Raw genomic sequence first — 16,809 nt, 5'->3', positions numbered from 1 at the left:
GAACTCTAGTCTAGTAAACTGAAAGTTGAGCGTTCAAATTTCTCTGAAGTCTTCAATCCCAAATTTATATGCAGTGGTTATTGTATAGGGTACAGTATGACAAACTAGGCATGTCTATTCTCTTTCCTATCCAATCCTGTCTTTCTTGTCTATTCTTTTTCCTATCCAATCTATATACATATATATATATATATATATATATATATATATATATATATATAGTAATGGTAAGACAACAAAAGAATGAAAGAGACCTCGATATTATGTAAATAAAGGGATTTATCTGTAATATAATATGTGACAATTATTCAGTTGCCATAATAAAACTCCGAGTTTCGGAAGTTGGGTGGAAACCTGCACCGGCATCTCTTCAGTTATCAAGGCAATCAAAATATGCTATGGAAATGACCATTAAACAAAGGAAAATTATTATGTAATTGACCGTTATTAAGACAAAAGAGCTATTAGAATGACCGTTAAATAAGGGAAAAATCGAAGGGGAGGAAGTAAAAAGTAAAGGAGTAAAAATGCTCATAGCAACAGGTCTGCTTGCGAAGACCTGTTGAAGCAAGTGAAATTGAAATCAAACCAAATACAGTAATCACAGCATTAAGATCAGAAGGAGAAATAAAATCTAGAATGTGGTACGCAAATTACCAGTGACCTTTGAAGACATAAGATGAAATGTGGAAAAGGACAAATTCATAACAGAAATGAAAAGAATACTGTGGACAGGAAAAATAAATAGAAACAGGATTGGTGCAAAATGAAACCAAGACATGAATCTATACTCAATTTGTGATGGCGTACTGATGCATGCACAGAGAATAGTAATACCTGAAACACTGCAAAAGAAAATGTTGAGGGAATTCCACATTGGACATCCTGGTATTTCGAGGATGAAAGTTTTAATGCATAGCTACATGTACTGGCCAAAAATGGGTAGAGAAATCAAAAATTTAGTGTAAGACTGCAGAGGATGTACTCTAGCGGTGAAATTACAAATGATAAAAAGTGAACCTTGGCCAAAAGTAGATGTGCCGTGGTCAAGACTACACATCAATTTCGCTGGTCCCTTTAACGGTTCATACTACTTAGTGGTAGTAGATAGTTTCTTTAAATGGCCAGAAATTTGTTAGTGTAAAAAGTCAACCTCCTCAACTACGACAAACTTTCTACATGAACTGTTTGCGAGATTTGGTGTCCCAGACACGATAGTGTCTGACAATGGAACAAAATTTGTGTCTTTTGAATTTAAAAAGTTTTGTAAAACGTTTGCTGTAGAACATGTAAACTATGGATCCATAACATCCCAGATCTAATGGACAAGCAGAATGCTTTGTTGATATGTTCAAGAGAGCTCTAAAAAAAGTCAAATAAGGAAGTCACAGATGAAGTAGCTCTACAACAAATCTTAAGAGTAAATCGTGTGACACCAAATCCAAACAAACCAGCAAGTATGTCATCAGCGGAGCTGATGTTTGTGAGGAAAATAAAATTAGTCATCAACAAATTGCTACCTGGCAAGAAAAGAAAAATTGCAATGGATAATACAGCAAGATATTTCAAAATTGGTGAAAATGTATTCGTTAGGGCATATAAGACTGGAAAACAAGGTTGGGAAGATGATGTGATTACCAAAAGTACAGAGAAAATGCTATACATGGTAAAAAGAAGAAAAGGGGTATACAAGGGACACATGAATCAACTAAAAAAAAGATTCATTGAGAGCGAACTCAAGAGAATGGAAGAACCAATGGAATGGTTAGATGATACTTTTCAAGTACCAACACTACTTCAAATAATTGAACCCAGACACACAAGCGAAGGAAAAAGAAAATGTACAGAGTTCCTGGAAGTGGATACCAAACAAAAAAAACATTAAATGTGTAACTGTATGAAAAAAAAAAACTCAAAAAAGGGAGGTGGGGTGATGTAAAAATTATTGCTAATAAAAAGAAATAAATTTACACTCCCTCAGAAAAAATGAAAACTTAAAAGGGGAGGTGTTATGGGGATAATAGTAATAATGAAATGCCCCTCCCATGTGACAAGTGGTATGTGATAGTCATTACAAATACTGTGACGTCAAGCAGTTAGAGTAGTCAGTCATAGACAGTCGTGTCTTACTTGCCTGACTAACTATGCTGCTATACCGGAATGGACGTTATAACAGTTCGATGTTGATTTACAACAGTGGAGTTACTATTAGTGGTCCACTTTCTTCTTCCTCCTGTAATCATGTACTCATTTTCCTTATGCATGGATTGTACCTTTAATTGTGTGATGTTATTCGGGTTCGTCTATGCTATTGATGAATTTTTATTACCTCTATTTTCCACCATTCTATCATCATATAGTGTTATTAGCTGTGGTTGGTTTGTATTTTTCCCTTCTAGTTTTATTCTATTTAGTTTTGTGTTATTTAGTTTGTGTATGTAGTACTCTAAACTGTGGGAGGTCACGTATACTAATTTCACATTATGTCTGTTGATGATTTTGAGATTTTTATTTTGAATTTCACTTGTGAATTGAAGATCTGGTTAAACCAAATAATTTCATCAATTATTTTCCCATTTCTTTTAATATATTTATTGGGTTTATCAGTCTATTCTACTGCTTTGTAATCATTATTACTATTGGTGTTTAACAGTGTGCTTCTTTCTAACTTTGGCTGTGGTTTCATGGGTTCAGTTTATTTCTATCACTATTAGTGTTATGACTTTTTCTTTCCCTTTTGTTCTGTATTATATTTACTATTTTTCTAGGTTCTGGTATTCTGCAGTTGTTCATATGATTATCACCACTAAAGAGATAAGCTATGAACTTGATCAGACAGGGTTGACTCATTCAACATAACAATGGGGGTCTAGCAATTCCACCCAAGTCATGGATACAGTAGGTATATACCTATTATTGCAAATAGAATCTTGGCTACCAAACATAAGGGGAGGATTATATAGAGACAACACACTGTTCACTATACAAGTAGAAATAGAAAGATGCAAGAACAAACTCTTTAAATTCTTTAAGAACTTTGGATTGGAAATTGAAATAGAAAAAAAAATAACTAAATGGTAAAATTCCTAGACATTTGAACCATTCCATAAACCAAATGAAAACTTAAAATATGTAAGCCAAGGATCCAATCACATGGAACATATACTGTATTGTATCCCAAGAAGCACAATAAAATATCTAGACTATCCACAGATGAACAGATATTCAATATACACACTGAATATTACAATTCAGCACTGCCTAGAGAGGGATATAACAATAAATAGTATATGTATATAGAATAAGACAGAGAAGGCACAATAACCAGTGGGCATTTTTAATAGTGGTGATAATCATATAAAAAGCTGCAGAATACCAGAACCTAGAAAAATAGTCAATATAATACAGACCAAAAGGGAAAGGAAAAAAAACCACAGCACTAATAGTGATAGATATAAAACAGAACCCAAGAAACCACAGCTAAAGTTAGAAAGAAGCACACCATTAAACACCAATAGTAATAATGATAACAAAGCAGTAGAATACATTAACAAACCCAAAAGATATATTAAAAGAAATGGAAAAATAACTGATGAAATTATTTGGTTTAACCAGATCTACAATTCACAAGTGAAATTCAAAATAGGCCAGGAATTTTTCACAGCATTTAGATAGACACTTCCCAAGATCTTCCAAATATCACAAAATCGTTAGCAGACATAATGTAAATTTAGTATATGCGACCATCTACAATCTAGAGTGTCACATACACAAACTAAATAACACAGAACTAAATAGAATAAAACTAGAGGGGAAATACGAACCAACCACAGCTAACACACTGTAAACAACAATAGAATAGTGGAAAATTGGGGTAATAAAAACTCATCAACAGCAAAAACTGACCTGAAAAACTTCACACAATTAAAGGTACAATCCATGCATAAGGAAAATGAGTGCACAATTACAGGAGGAAGAAGAAAGAGGAACTCTAATAGTAACTCCACGAAAAGAGAGGACAAAAATAATATCATGTGTAACGGCAGACATGATGAGGAAAGCAGATTTAACAACTGCATGATAGGGAATGTAGTGTACAAATGTGAGGTGAAGATTAATATGCAGAAATACATGTACATTAAGGCACCATGAAAAGTCATCTCTCATCATTTTCGAATATAAATAAAAGGCACTCAGCATCTCTATTGAACCTTGTCTGGAGACTAAAACAGAATGGAATGAAACATACAACCAACTGGTCTATTATAAAAAATGCTGCTAAAAAGTTAAGAAAAAATTTTTGTCTTGTTTACTGACGTGTGTTGTGATTATTTTAAGCAGGAGAGATGTCACTAAAGGGAGTGGGATTTATGCTTGTAGTAGCTAGATGTATGGAACCAAAGGTGATGTATGAAGAGCAGTTACAGCTAAGCTGGTGAGGTATATGAGCATAAAAGTGTAGACTGTTTAAAAGATAAACTGAATTTAGCTGTGATACCATTATTGTTCTTCTATATATTTGATATGAGAGGGGACTTGTATGCTATATCTAGCAGGTCAGACTATCATAAGATTCCCTTATTGGCAAGAATCAATAAATTAAAGATCAACAATATACTGATCCTTAATGAATCAATCATTTCCTCTTCTATCACTAAAATGGCTCTTTCACATGGAAAAAAAGTAAACATTTTCTCCTCACATACATGTGTGTATGTCTGCATGTGTTTGTGAAAGCAGCAGGGTATTAGCGAGCACCCAGCAAGTTGTGTTTGCTATCTCATTGAGTGATTTAACTTCAGTTACGGCTTCAGGCCCTTGAATTTGACAATAATCAATGGCTAGGACTTTTGTCAGACTATCATACCCATGACAAACCACACGGAGATAAACTTTTCAACAGAGATGAAACATTACCAGCGTCAACTTCATGCAGATAATCATAATGATGATGATCACAGAGATGATAATGATGCTCCTGCATGCATGTGTTTGAGACAGAGAAAGAAAGAGGCTTCTATACAGTTTCCAGTGTACAAAATTACACTTCCTTACAGGGTATATGCAAGAAAACACTTGCCCATAGAGATTAAACGCACACTGCATAGTTGCAAAATGAACATCTAAACTACATAGACATATTCTGCTGACAAAGTTTTTATCAAGATAGCTACTGTCCTCGTTTCTATATTACCTTTTCTTACTCTCACTATTACCATAACTTGATCCTTCCTGCTTCAGCTGGGTATCTGATGTTATCAGAGATGTTAAAAAGGAAACATAAACTTTAGTAATACCAAATCTCCTCTCAGACAAAAATGCACACTAATGGTAGATGGCAAAAACACTATATAATTGATAGGTGTTCTGTTAACAGGGACAAAACCAATGCAAGAAGAGATGTTGCAATGTTGCAAGAATAATCACTGCCGCTAATATGTTTACATTAAATTTATAGTGACCATGACTTCAATAGCAACAGAATTAAGTAAGATGAAACACCACATAAGAATCCTACACCAATTATTTTCCATTGCGTACATTGACAATGTTGACCTACTGACTAGTAAAACAAAATAAATGCTAAAACAAATGACTAAGCTAAATCTCAGTAGGTTTCTTGTGACAAGACAGGAAATAAGCTAGAACAGTAAGAAATTAAGGAAGCTAAGTTTTGTTGGCTAAACTCTCAATTCCATTAAAACAATGCATACATACATTACATTACATACAAACAGACATACATTACATACACACACAAATACATACAATACATAAACACACAGAGAAAGAGAAATTGAAAGCAACATAAAATATAAGAAGACAAACTAATATTAAACAGAAAAAATACAATATATTACCACAAAAATGGTACCCATGTCCAACTAGATATAGTAAAGAAACAGATTATTCAATAAAAACACACTAATTACACAGAAGTAGCTGCATGCCAAGATCAGATGGTTCTTATTCAGGTTGCCCTCAAGCCCTCAATGGCAATCCTCGATGAACATTTGGTGCCACAAATTGGTTTCCCTCGCAATGACACTCCAGATGTAATCAGCAGTTTCAATTCAGAAATAAGTCATATGTGCGCGGTCGGGCCATGGAGCTCTGCGCGCATCGTCGCTGCGACAGTCTCTCCGGCAGCCCGTCTCCCGCCTCCGCCTCCGCTACCATCCCGGTCCGGTCGGTCAGCATCAGCACGCGATCGTTCGGCTTCGCCTTCACCGACGTCGCAGTTGCCGCTGTTGCTGCTGCCGCCTCCGCCGGTGGCGGTTCGCGGTGTTCGGGGGAAACAAACGGGGGCGAGCGTCGCTCGGGGCGTCGCCGCTCGCTAGTGCGTTTCGGTAGCGCGTCCACCTCCCGGTCGTTTCGGCCCACACGGTTCCTCCGAGGGTGCTCTTCGCCGAGCGTCCGAGGCGGCCGGTACGTTCACTGTGAAAAAATTAGAGTGCTCAGAGCGAGCCCCGCCGGCTTGCATACGAAAAGGATGGAATGATGGAAAATGGCCTTGTCCGCGCGTCATCCGTCGGTCTCCGTTCACGACGAGGCAATGATCGAAGGGAGCGATCGGGGCCACTCGTATTGCGACGTTAGAGGTGAAATTCTTGGATCATCGCAAGACGCACTGCAGTGACGGCGTGTGGCAAGCACGTTTTCCTCAATCAAGAGCGAAAGTCGGAGGTTCGAAGACGAACAGATACCGTCGTAGTTCCGACCGTAAACGATGCCGACTGGCGCTCCACCGGCGTTCACTTCGATGACCCGGCGGGGAGCCTGCACGGGAAACCATAGTCGGTTCCGGGGAGAGTATGGTTGCAAAACAGAAACTTAAAGGAATTGACGGAAGGGCACCACCAGGAGTGGAGCCTGTGGCTTAATTTGACTCAACACGGGAAAACTTACCCGGTCCGGACACCGGTAGGATTGACAGATCGATAGCTCTTTCTCGATTCGGTGGGTGGTGGTGCATGGCCGTTCTTAGTTGGTGGAGCGATCCGTCTGGTTGATTCCGATAACGAACGAGACTCTGGCCTGCTAACTAGCGCGTCCATTAGTGCTTTTCCGGTAGCGAGGCGGCGCCGAAGCCGTCGTCGGAAGCTCCGCGCGCGGCCCGGGCTTGCCGTTGCCGCCGCTCTCCTTCGCGTCCAGCGCTGCGGCCGTGTCCGGCAGCTGCCTTCGTAGCCTTTCGTGCTCCGCTCGCGGGGTGTGCGGGTTGGGGGGCGGTTCGCACGCGGCGTGGTTGCGGCGTCGGTTGCAGAGCGGCGGCAGTGACCCGGTCGGCTTGGCCCGCGCGAGCCCGGCGGCGGCACGCCGTCGCGGCACGCCGTCGCGGCACGCCGTCGCGCCCGGGCCAGTCGGTTGGCGAACGCAGCGCTTCTTAGAGGGACGGGCGGCAGAAAGCCGCACGAGGCGGAGCGATAACAGGTCTGTGATGCCCTTAGATGTCCGCGCGCTACACTGGAGGTATCAGCGGGCGCGTCTCCCCCGGCCCGAGAGGGTCGGGAAACCTCTGAACCACATCCCGTGATAGGGATCGGGGCCTGGAACCAACCCCGTGAACGAGGAATTCCCGGTAGGCGCGGGTCATCAGCCCGCGTCGATCATGTCCCTGCCCTTTGTACACACCGCCCGTCGCTACTACCGATCGAACGGTCCGGTGAGGTCCTCGGATCTGGCCGACGAGTTAGCTTACGCGCGGCAGCGTTCCGCGCCATCGTCGGTGCGTTCTCTGATGGCCCGGAGAAGACGACCGAACCCGATCGCTTAGAGGAAGTAAAAGTCATAACAAGGTTTCCGTAGGTGAACCTGCGGAAGGATCATTACCGCAGCAGCAGCAGCCCTGCTCCGTTCCACTCCACCGCCTCCTCCTCGCCTTTCCGGGCCCCCTCGCACTCGTCGGCCCTCTAACAGTGCAGCCGCAGCCGAGCAACGACCAACGAGCAAGTAGAAGCGGCGTCAGCAGCGGTGGACGAAGCTCGCAAATCGTTCCCGCTGTCGTTATGCTTCCTTCTCATTCTCTCTCTGCTGTAGTAGCTGCCGACCACGCAGTTTTCACCCAGCCTGCATCCGCCCGCATACAGTGCGCTAGGCCGACGGTGCTGCATGCTTTGCGGCTCCACGAACCTCAATATCTCTCTCGTCTTCCTTCCTTTCCTCGCCCCCGCGGCGGCCAGCGCCTCCGGTCGTCGCGGAAGAGCGAAACCGCAGAAGACGGGCTTCGGCAGTCGCCGTCGTCGTCGTCTTCTTTCCTTTCCGTTCGCTTTCCATTTTGTCGGCAGCCGCCGCCGCAGTGCCGATAGGCGGTCGTCAGTCACTAGTAGTAGCAAATACCGAAACCCTGGACGGGGGAATCACTCGGCTCGTCCGTCGATGAAGAGCGCAGCTATCCGCATGAACTGATGCGAATTGCAGGACACAGTGAACATCGACACCTCGAACGCACATTGCGGCCCCGGGATCCCATCGTCCCGGGGCCCCGTCCGGTCGAGAGGGGGTCACGACACGAAAAAGCCGTCCGCTGTTGCTGCTGCTGCATCAGCAGCGGCGGGGAGTCGGGAGTCGCAGGAAAGGGCGCGCGCCGGGGAAGCGGGCGGGCAGCAGGAACGGCTCGCCTTTCGTTCTCGCTACTTCTTCTGCTTCCGGCCCGACTAGCGAGCGCGCGCCGCTCGATCCTCCGTCTCCCGCAATGCCAGACCGTCATCTGCTGCGACACGCCACGGAGCAGCCGACAGCTGCAGCAGCAGGGAACGCACCGTCCGCCGTTCGTGCGCACTCTTCTGCTTGCCACCCTCGCCATCGTTGCCTCCTCTTATTACTCCGTGGCGGCCGTTGCCGTTGCCGCCGCCGCCGTCTACATCTTCGGAAGAAGGATTGGCTCCGAGGACCGGGTCGGTCGGGTTGTGTGAGCCGCCGCGCTCCAGCGCGGTGGTTGCTTCGCCGTTCGCTCGACGTCGCGCTGCTGCAGCGGGCGCCGGAACGCGTCTTCACGCGAAGCGGCGGACAGGTACGGGGCTGTAGCGTTGGCGTCGGACTCGGCATCTCGGGCGCCTTTCCGGCCATCGTTTGTGCCGCCTTCCGTGGCGGCGGGCAACTCGCTTCGCGTCGGTGCACGGTCGCGCCTTCGGTCAATGGGAGTTCGGCTTCGTCGGGCGGCTTCGTCGGGCGGCTTCGTCGGGCGGCTCCGTCGCGTGCGGCATAGTCGTCTCCCGGACGCGGCGGAAAGCAGTGGTTGTCGCCGCGTCAGTCCTCCTCTCGCGTGCAGCCTTCTCTCGCGTCAGCGTTCCGCGCCTCCCAACGCGCGTTCGGGCCGCCGTCACATGTCGGCGCGCGGCGGTTTCATACGGGGCGCCCGGGGCGTAGTGGGCGCAAACAACACGGCTCCACACCCAGGACGCCGTGGAGCGACACGGCTTCGGGCTCGCCGTCGCGTCGGTGCGCACGGCCCTCGGTTCCCGCCTCGCGCAGGGTCGTGCGGTCGTCACGCGGCAGGTGTTCGGCTGGCGGCGAACGGTCGATTCGGAACTGGTACGGACCGGGGGAATCCGACTGTCTAATTAAAACAGAGCATCGCGTAGCCGGCCGAGCCGCACAGACGCGATGTGATTTCTGCCCATTGCTCTGAATGTCAAAGTGAAGAAATTCAACCAAGCGCGGGTAAACGGCGGGAGTAACTGGGGCCTGATGCGTTATGACCCACTGGCCTTGCATGGGTGGTACACCCTACAGCTCCGTCACATTTGGGTGTGCTTTCTGCCGAACGATGCTACAACCACATTCTATGATTTGCTGGGGCTTGAGTAGATGTGGTCTGACCAGTCTCTCTGCGCTGGGTGAGTGCATCGGTTTTTCCCCTGCAGGGGGTGGGCCCGTTATAGGTCCACCCGCCTTTAGGCCAATGGGCCTTCGCCTCGATAATGGGTTCACCTGCGGTGTCCGATTGGAACATTGGAGTCGAGAGATGGTCAGTGGCCGGTTGTCGTGTAGTGAGTGCACCTGCGATAGCCCTTAGGCACGTTGCTGTGACAGGTGGTGGTGGGTTCTTGTGCCTGCCCTGTGGAGGTATATTGGAAGCCAATAGTCGGTGGGTGGATGCACCATCGGGTTTGCCTGGTATGTTATGATCATTCGGGATTCGGTGGTTGATGGGCGAGTGAGGTGATCCACTGAATTTTGCCTGATTGATGGATGCACTGCCAGGCTTTACCCTTTGGGACACTACCTTGGCGTGGTGAAAGAGCTTACGTCCGTGTGGGGTGATGTGTCGGATAGGTGGTAAACCAATGCCGAATATTTGCTCTCGCACGGACAAACTAAATGTTTCCATTCCTCCATTGCAGTTCCAGCTAGTCTGGTGGGGGCCATGTGATATGTGGATGATTCTGACTGAGAGGAGTGGGCCTTCCGGAGGTGATTGGTAGACTGCCGATAGTCTGCCTCCTGGTGTGACTGACTGGCTGACATGGGGTACGTTATGACCCAAGTCGATGGTGAGTGAAGTCCCGTTTTGTACGGGTTTGCGCGGTATGTGGTGACCCATTCGTCTTGGTGAGGTCCGATGTGTCATAGTCTCTTGACCTCGGCAGGTGGGAGACCACCGAGGTTGCCACTGGTCTTTCGTATTTCGTTTCGATTTTCGCCGGTGTGTGACGCCTCGCCGGTTCGGGGGGTGCGCTGCCGCGCATATCCCCTCCACGAGCTGTTGGCTTTGGGTGGATGCACTGCCCCTCGTTGGCTGGAAGATGCACCAGTGAGTTAAGGTGAAGGTATGTCTGCTGTCCCCAGACGATGGTCAACTCCTGGAGATCGTTTTGCCTATGTATTCATGGAAACTGCCGCTTGCGTGTTGCAATATATAAATAACTAATAAGTTCAAAAACATACGGTAGCCAGGGGCTGTATAAACTGGTGACCCCCGGGCGGGGTGATGCCTGGAGGTCAAAGCCGGGCGTGTTGCCCATCTACGTCGGGCTCAAGTGGAAATGGCGGGATCATTTTAGTCCTAGCCTTTCTATCCACCCCGGCGGCGGATAATGAGCCATATCTGCAGCCGGTTAATCAGTGGCTCACCTGACTGACTTTTACACTTAGATGATTTAAGTGATTTCTCAATGATCGTCGCTGTGGTCCTTTCTTGGGTTTTTTTTTTTTTTTTTTTTTGATACCCATAAAACTATCCGTTCCAGCTGAGATAGTTACATAAACGGAAGAGTCGGCCACGGTAGCGTCGGAGGGAGCTGTGGAATGGTATCAGCCGAAAAATAGCTGACAATAGATGGAACATACCAGTCGCCCCCTGGTGTGTAGAATGAGGAATGGGATGTCTATGGAGCGAGGTTACAGATGGATCGAATGGAACGAGTGAACATACCAGACATTTTGACGGTATGTAGAAAGAAAGACTAGTAGTTCGATGAACGAAGTAATAAGATGAACGAATATGCCATATCGTCCCTATGGTATATCGACAAGAGATTCGATGAACGAAGTAACGAGTGCACTGAAGGAAAGGAATGAACATACCTTATCGTCCTGATGGTGTGTTGAAAAGAAAGATGAGACATCCATTAAACGAAGCAAGGAGTAGATCGAATGTGAAGCTTGAAGATACAGAAAAGATGGAAGATTGCCTGAAGCGTGAAAGAGAAGAATGAAATTTTGAAAAGACTGAATAAGAAGGCAGTAAATACCAGTCGCCCCGATGGTACTTCGATAGAAATATGATGCCGAAGCAGCAGTGAGGATGGTTGAAGAGATCAAGAAGATACCGACTTTGAAACCCAAATCGAAAAATAAAATAAAGCACCTGGATAAGACAAAGACCCGTCGAAAAAGAACGAAGAATATTTTAATGTTTTTTTTATTTGTTTTAATAGATGAGGTCATATCGAATGTGTTAAGGGCATGCTTACGACAATAAAGCATTGGCTCCTAGTGGGACCACCCACGTTAAAAACAGGGAATTAATGACAATATGTCAGCAAGAATCAGGTAGCCAAATGCCTCGTCATCTAATTAGTGACGCACATGAATGGATCAACGAGATTCCCACTGTCCCTATCTACTGTCTAGCGAAACCACAGCCAAGGGAACGGGCTTGGACAGATCGGCTGGGAAAGAAGACCCTGTTGAGCTTGACTCTAGTCCGGTTTTGTGAGGGCACACGGTAGGCGTAGCATAGGCGGTAGCATTCGCGTTGCCCCGCGAGTTTGCGATCGAAAGCGCTGTCGGCCGGGAGTGTGTGTGTTACACGGCAGCCTAGGCGGCCTAGGCGGACGAGAAAGAAGAAGCAGGCCGAGCGAGCCGTGGCCGCAGCGGCAGCGGCAGCAGCAGCGAGAAGGAAGCGATTGGGAGCGAGCAAAGAGAATGCGGACGCCTCGGCAGCGGACTGCCGCCGCCGAACCGCCGACGTGTCGGCTGCGAAAGGAGCCATGCGGCCGCTACCGTACCCGTGACGGGGTCCGATTCGTGAGTTTGCGGGTCGGGCCCGGGGGAATAGTCACGCTCTAGGTGATCCTCACACCCCAAGGGGGTCCAGACTACTATGTAGGGTAGTCGTCGATCGGACGGTCGTTCCCTATGACTCGCACCCTGAACAGCAGCTGATTGAAAGGCAGACGGTCGGCCGGCCGGTCGCCGCCGCGTACCCGCAAAGCTGATCGAAAGCGGCCGAACTGAGAGCGACGCCTCGGCGGCGGACTGCCCCCGCCGAAATGGAAAGGCCGACGTGTCGGGTATGGTACCGGCCGCGTGGCTCGTATCACAGCCGACACGTCGGCCTTTCCATCGCGCCGGCGGTTCGGCGGTGGCAGTCTGCCGCCGAGGCGTCCGCATTCTCTTTGCTTGCTCCCAATCGCTTCCTTCTCACTGCTGCTGCTGCCGCTGCCGCCACGACTCGCTTGGCCTGCTTCTTCTTTCTCGTTCGCCTAGGCCGCCGTGTAACACACACACAAACTGAGCATGATGCTTTCTCAAAACAAACTTGAGCTTGTTCAACATACACTTTTACTAAAGAACCCTATTCTGCCAAGTCTTTCTGGACATGAACTGCTCTCCCTGCATCACATACAACTGATAATAAACTTCACTGCTCAGTAATTACCCTCATCAACTTGATGGCGTTGACATTAATTATGCCTTGAACTCAGCCAACCTGATGATGTCCCACTGAGAATGTTTCTTTCTTTTGACCAAGACCAAATCCCCAACAGTGACCTCCAGCTCTTTTCTGACCTTGAACATGAATGACCAAACCACATTCAAAAAGCCAGTGATCTCCAAGTTACTGTTGCTAGTAGCTAGAGCCATAAACACAATGTGCCTTTTCATTTGACACAAACCATATAACATTGTCTTCATTTATGGATCACTGAAGTTAAGTTCACAAATACCTGATACACAGTGGGTGTGTATTGATAATGCTGTGTCTATGTTTCAAAACATTGAGTCAAACAGAAGAAATCTTGTTTCATTAAATGAAAGAGTTTGATTTAAATCTATTTCAAATGATATTTTTTTTTTACTAACAGTGTTTCATTTCTCTGACAGTAATTTTTATATTTTTAATTAAATAATCATACTGCACAGAAGAACCAGCATGGCTGTGTGCAAAAAGGTGACTGAGATGCTTTCATTGCATTCATCCTCTGCCTTCCCCTTCTTCCAGCCTCTCTTTCTTTGAAACCTTCTCCTCGTGGTTTCTTCACCATCTTAACACCTTCTCAGCACCCTCTGTACTCTGCCTCTACAACTCTTGCATTCTTTGTCACAGACTGTCTTTCTCCACGATTCCACCCTCTCTTCAACACCCTCTTTGTCTCTATATTTTGCACCATTTCTTCACCTCCACCCACTGATATTCACCCATTTTATGAGGGATTGCATAAGATATCCTTCTCATAACACTCATACATACATCTCTCTCTCTCTCTCTGCCACTATTCTTTCTCTTTCATTACTCCCCAGTCATTACTGTCTCTTCTGTTACCCCCTTCTCTACCATGTTCTGCCAACAGTAGTTAATCTGCTTTTCTCCTCATATTTCATCTCCTTTTAACACCTGAATTTCTTCCTCTTGACCAAGAACAATAAATCCCCAACAGTGACTTCCAGCTCTTTCTTGACCTTGAACATGAATGACCAAGCTACATTCATGAAGCTGATGATCTCCAAATTACTGCTGCTAATAGCTAGAGCCATAAACACAATGTGCCTTATGCTTGGTCATCTTTCCTTTATAGCCCACTAGCACCAGCCACTCAGTAAAGTGGCTGGCGACAGGAAGGTCATCCAGCAATAGAAACTAAGCCAAAACTAAGATGAACGAACGCGCAGCCATATAAGAACTCGGACCGTAGCGAACCATTCAGCCTGTTAATTGTTAAAGGGAGACAATTCCTCTTTAAAGGGAAACAATCAGCCTGCAAGGTAAGTATGAGACAGATAGAGAGATGGGTGGCATTGGCTGACATGTTTGTTGTTGTTGTTGAGTTGGTTATTTTATAAAGTTACTTCTGTATCTGAAAGTGTTGTTTATCGTTTAACACTATTTAACACTGGTAGCGCTGTGTATAACATTAGGTAGGTGTAGACGTGGCTTTATGATAAGAAGTCTACTTCCCAACCACATGATTCCGAGTTCAATCCCACAGTGTGGTAACTTGGGCAATTGATTTCTACTATAATCTTTGGCTGACCAAAGTCTTGTGAGTAGATTTGGTAGACAGAAACTAAAAGAAGCCCGTTGTATATGTATTTGTGTGTGTACCTTGATATCACATGATAAAGGGTAAAGGGTAAAAGTGTAATCGTCTCTCTTGCACACCACAACTTTTCTCTCAAGATACTTACACTCTATCGGGTGTGCACACTGACATTACTCCTCCATCGGAGCATACTGGCTTCATTCCTTGCGAGCTTCCGCATGTCCTCAGCAGTCACGGCCCATATTTCACTGACATGTAGCATGATTGTTTGTACACATGCGTTATACAGTCTGCCTTTTACTCTGAGTGAGAGGCCCTTTGTCGCCAGCAGAGGTAAGAGCTCTCTGAACTTTGCCCAGGCTATTCTTATGTGTACAAACAGCCATGCTACATGGCAGTGAAACATGGGCTGTGACTGCTGAGGACATGCATAAGCTCGCAAGAAACGAAGCCAGTATGCTCCGATGGATGTGTAATGTCAGTGTGCATACTCAACAGAGTGTAAGTACCTTGAGAGAAAAGTTGGACCTAACAAGCATCAGTTGTGGTGTGCAAGAGAGACGACTGCGCTGGTATGGACATGTAGCAAGAATGGATGAGGATAGCTGTGTGAAAAAGTGCCACACCCTAGCAGTTGAGAGAACCTGTGGAAGAGGTAGACCCAGGAAGACCTGGGATGAGGTGGTGAAGCATGACCTTCAAACTTTAGGTCTCACTGAGGCAATGACTAGTGACCGGGACCTTTGGAATATGCAGAACGTGAGAAGACCCGGCAAGCGAAGTGAGAGCATAAGCTGTGACCTCTGCCAGAAGTGTGGCCAGCTCACTTATTTGTATCTTTACTTCATTGGACACTAAACTCTGCTTGCAAAGACCTGTTGAGGCAAGTGAATTTGAAATCTGAAATCGAAATCGAACCGAATCCAGCGATTGGCACCCATGCCAACCTCTCCTTCATTGGACACTAAACTCTGCTTGCGAAGACCTGTTGGGGCAAGTGAAATCGAAATCGAAATTGAACCATATTCGATGACTGGCACCTGCGCCAGTGGAGCACTAACAGCACTGTCCAAGTGTGTTCATTGCCAGAGCAGCTGTCTGGCTTCCGTGCTAGTGGCCTGTAAATGGCACCATTTGAGCATAATCCTTACCAGCATCGCCTTCTAGCACTTGTGCTGGTGGCACGTTAGAAAATCATTCGAGCAAGGTCGTTGCCAGTGCTGCTGGACTGGCTCCCGTGCAGGTGGCACGTAAAAAAACACCTTTTTGAGCGAGGCCCTTGCCAGTACCGTGTAACTGGCCCTCGTGCCGGTGGCACGTAAAAGCACCCACTACACTCTCGGAGTGGTTGGCATTAGGAAGGGCATCCAGCTGTAGAAACTCTGCCAGATCAGATTGGAGCCTGGTGCAGCCTTCTGGTTTGCTAGTCTTCAGTCAAATCATCCAACCCATGCGAGCATGGAAAGCGGACGTTAAACGATGATGATGATGATGGTAAACGTTTAAAACTTTCTTTTGTTTTCAGATTGTCTTAGCATATTTAATACCATACACATCCTTCTTTTTACTCTGATATAACGCCACTTACTGTTATAAATAACTTGTAGAACCTCATTTGGCCCTGCCTGGATTTGAAACCAAATCTACCTGCTTGTTGCTTGCAAAGACAGCAGGAAATTTCTTGGTCCTGTCAAGAGATAACAGTGATTGATGTGTTTCCACTTGATCCATGACGTGTGTCATGGAGAGTTCAAACGGACAGCAAGTGATGTACATTAGTATAAGCTATGCATATAATGATATATCCATCTTTCTAGCTGGAATGTAATTATTATAAATGCCAGCGCTTCATAAGTGAAAAATCAGAGAGAATCTTGACTACCACACTGAATGATTCTTGACCATGGCAACAAGGCAGACAACTATAGCATCCATAACTGGCTTTTCTTCCAGAAAGCACAGAAGTAGGAGAAAAGTAAAATTAACTGAGGTGAATGTCAACAGAGAAATATAGATTTCCATAAAGTGGAAAAAATAAATGGAAGGAAAAAAGTTGGAAAACATTTTGGTGTGAACACAAATAGCTGTTACATGTTAGCAG

General features: G+C 46.0%; 1 protein-coding gene and 2 pseudogenes across 5 annotated transcripts in view; 2 read left to right on the top strand and 1 right to left on the bottom strand.

The window, feature by feature from the left end:
- LOC106867865 (uncharacterized) overlaps window positions 1-16,809 on the bottom strand; it is a 50,662-nt gene that overhangs the window by 11,070 nt on the left and 22,783 nt on the right. The gene's annotated exons all lie outside the window — the stretch shown is intronic.
- Window positions 6,808-7,821, top strand: LOC149135662 (small subunit ribosomal RNA; annotated as a pseudogene).
- On the top strand, window positions 8,341-8,500 carry LOC149135661 (5.8S ribosomal RNA; annotated as a pseudogene).

Source organism: Octopus bimaculoides, chromosome 5, assembly GCF_046866305.1.
Source record: "Octopus bimaculoides isolate indiv1 chromosome 5, ASM4686630v1, whole genome shotgun sequence".
Taxonomy (NCBI): domain Eukaryota; kingdom Metazoa; phylum Mollusca; class Cephalopoda; order Octopoda; family Octopodidae; genus Octopus; species Octopus bimaculoides.
Note: the sequence above shows the minus strand (reverse complement) of the source record. Positions and strands in the feature narration are given on the sequence as shown.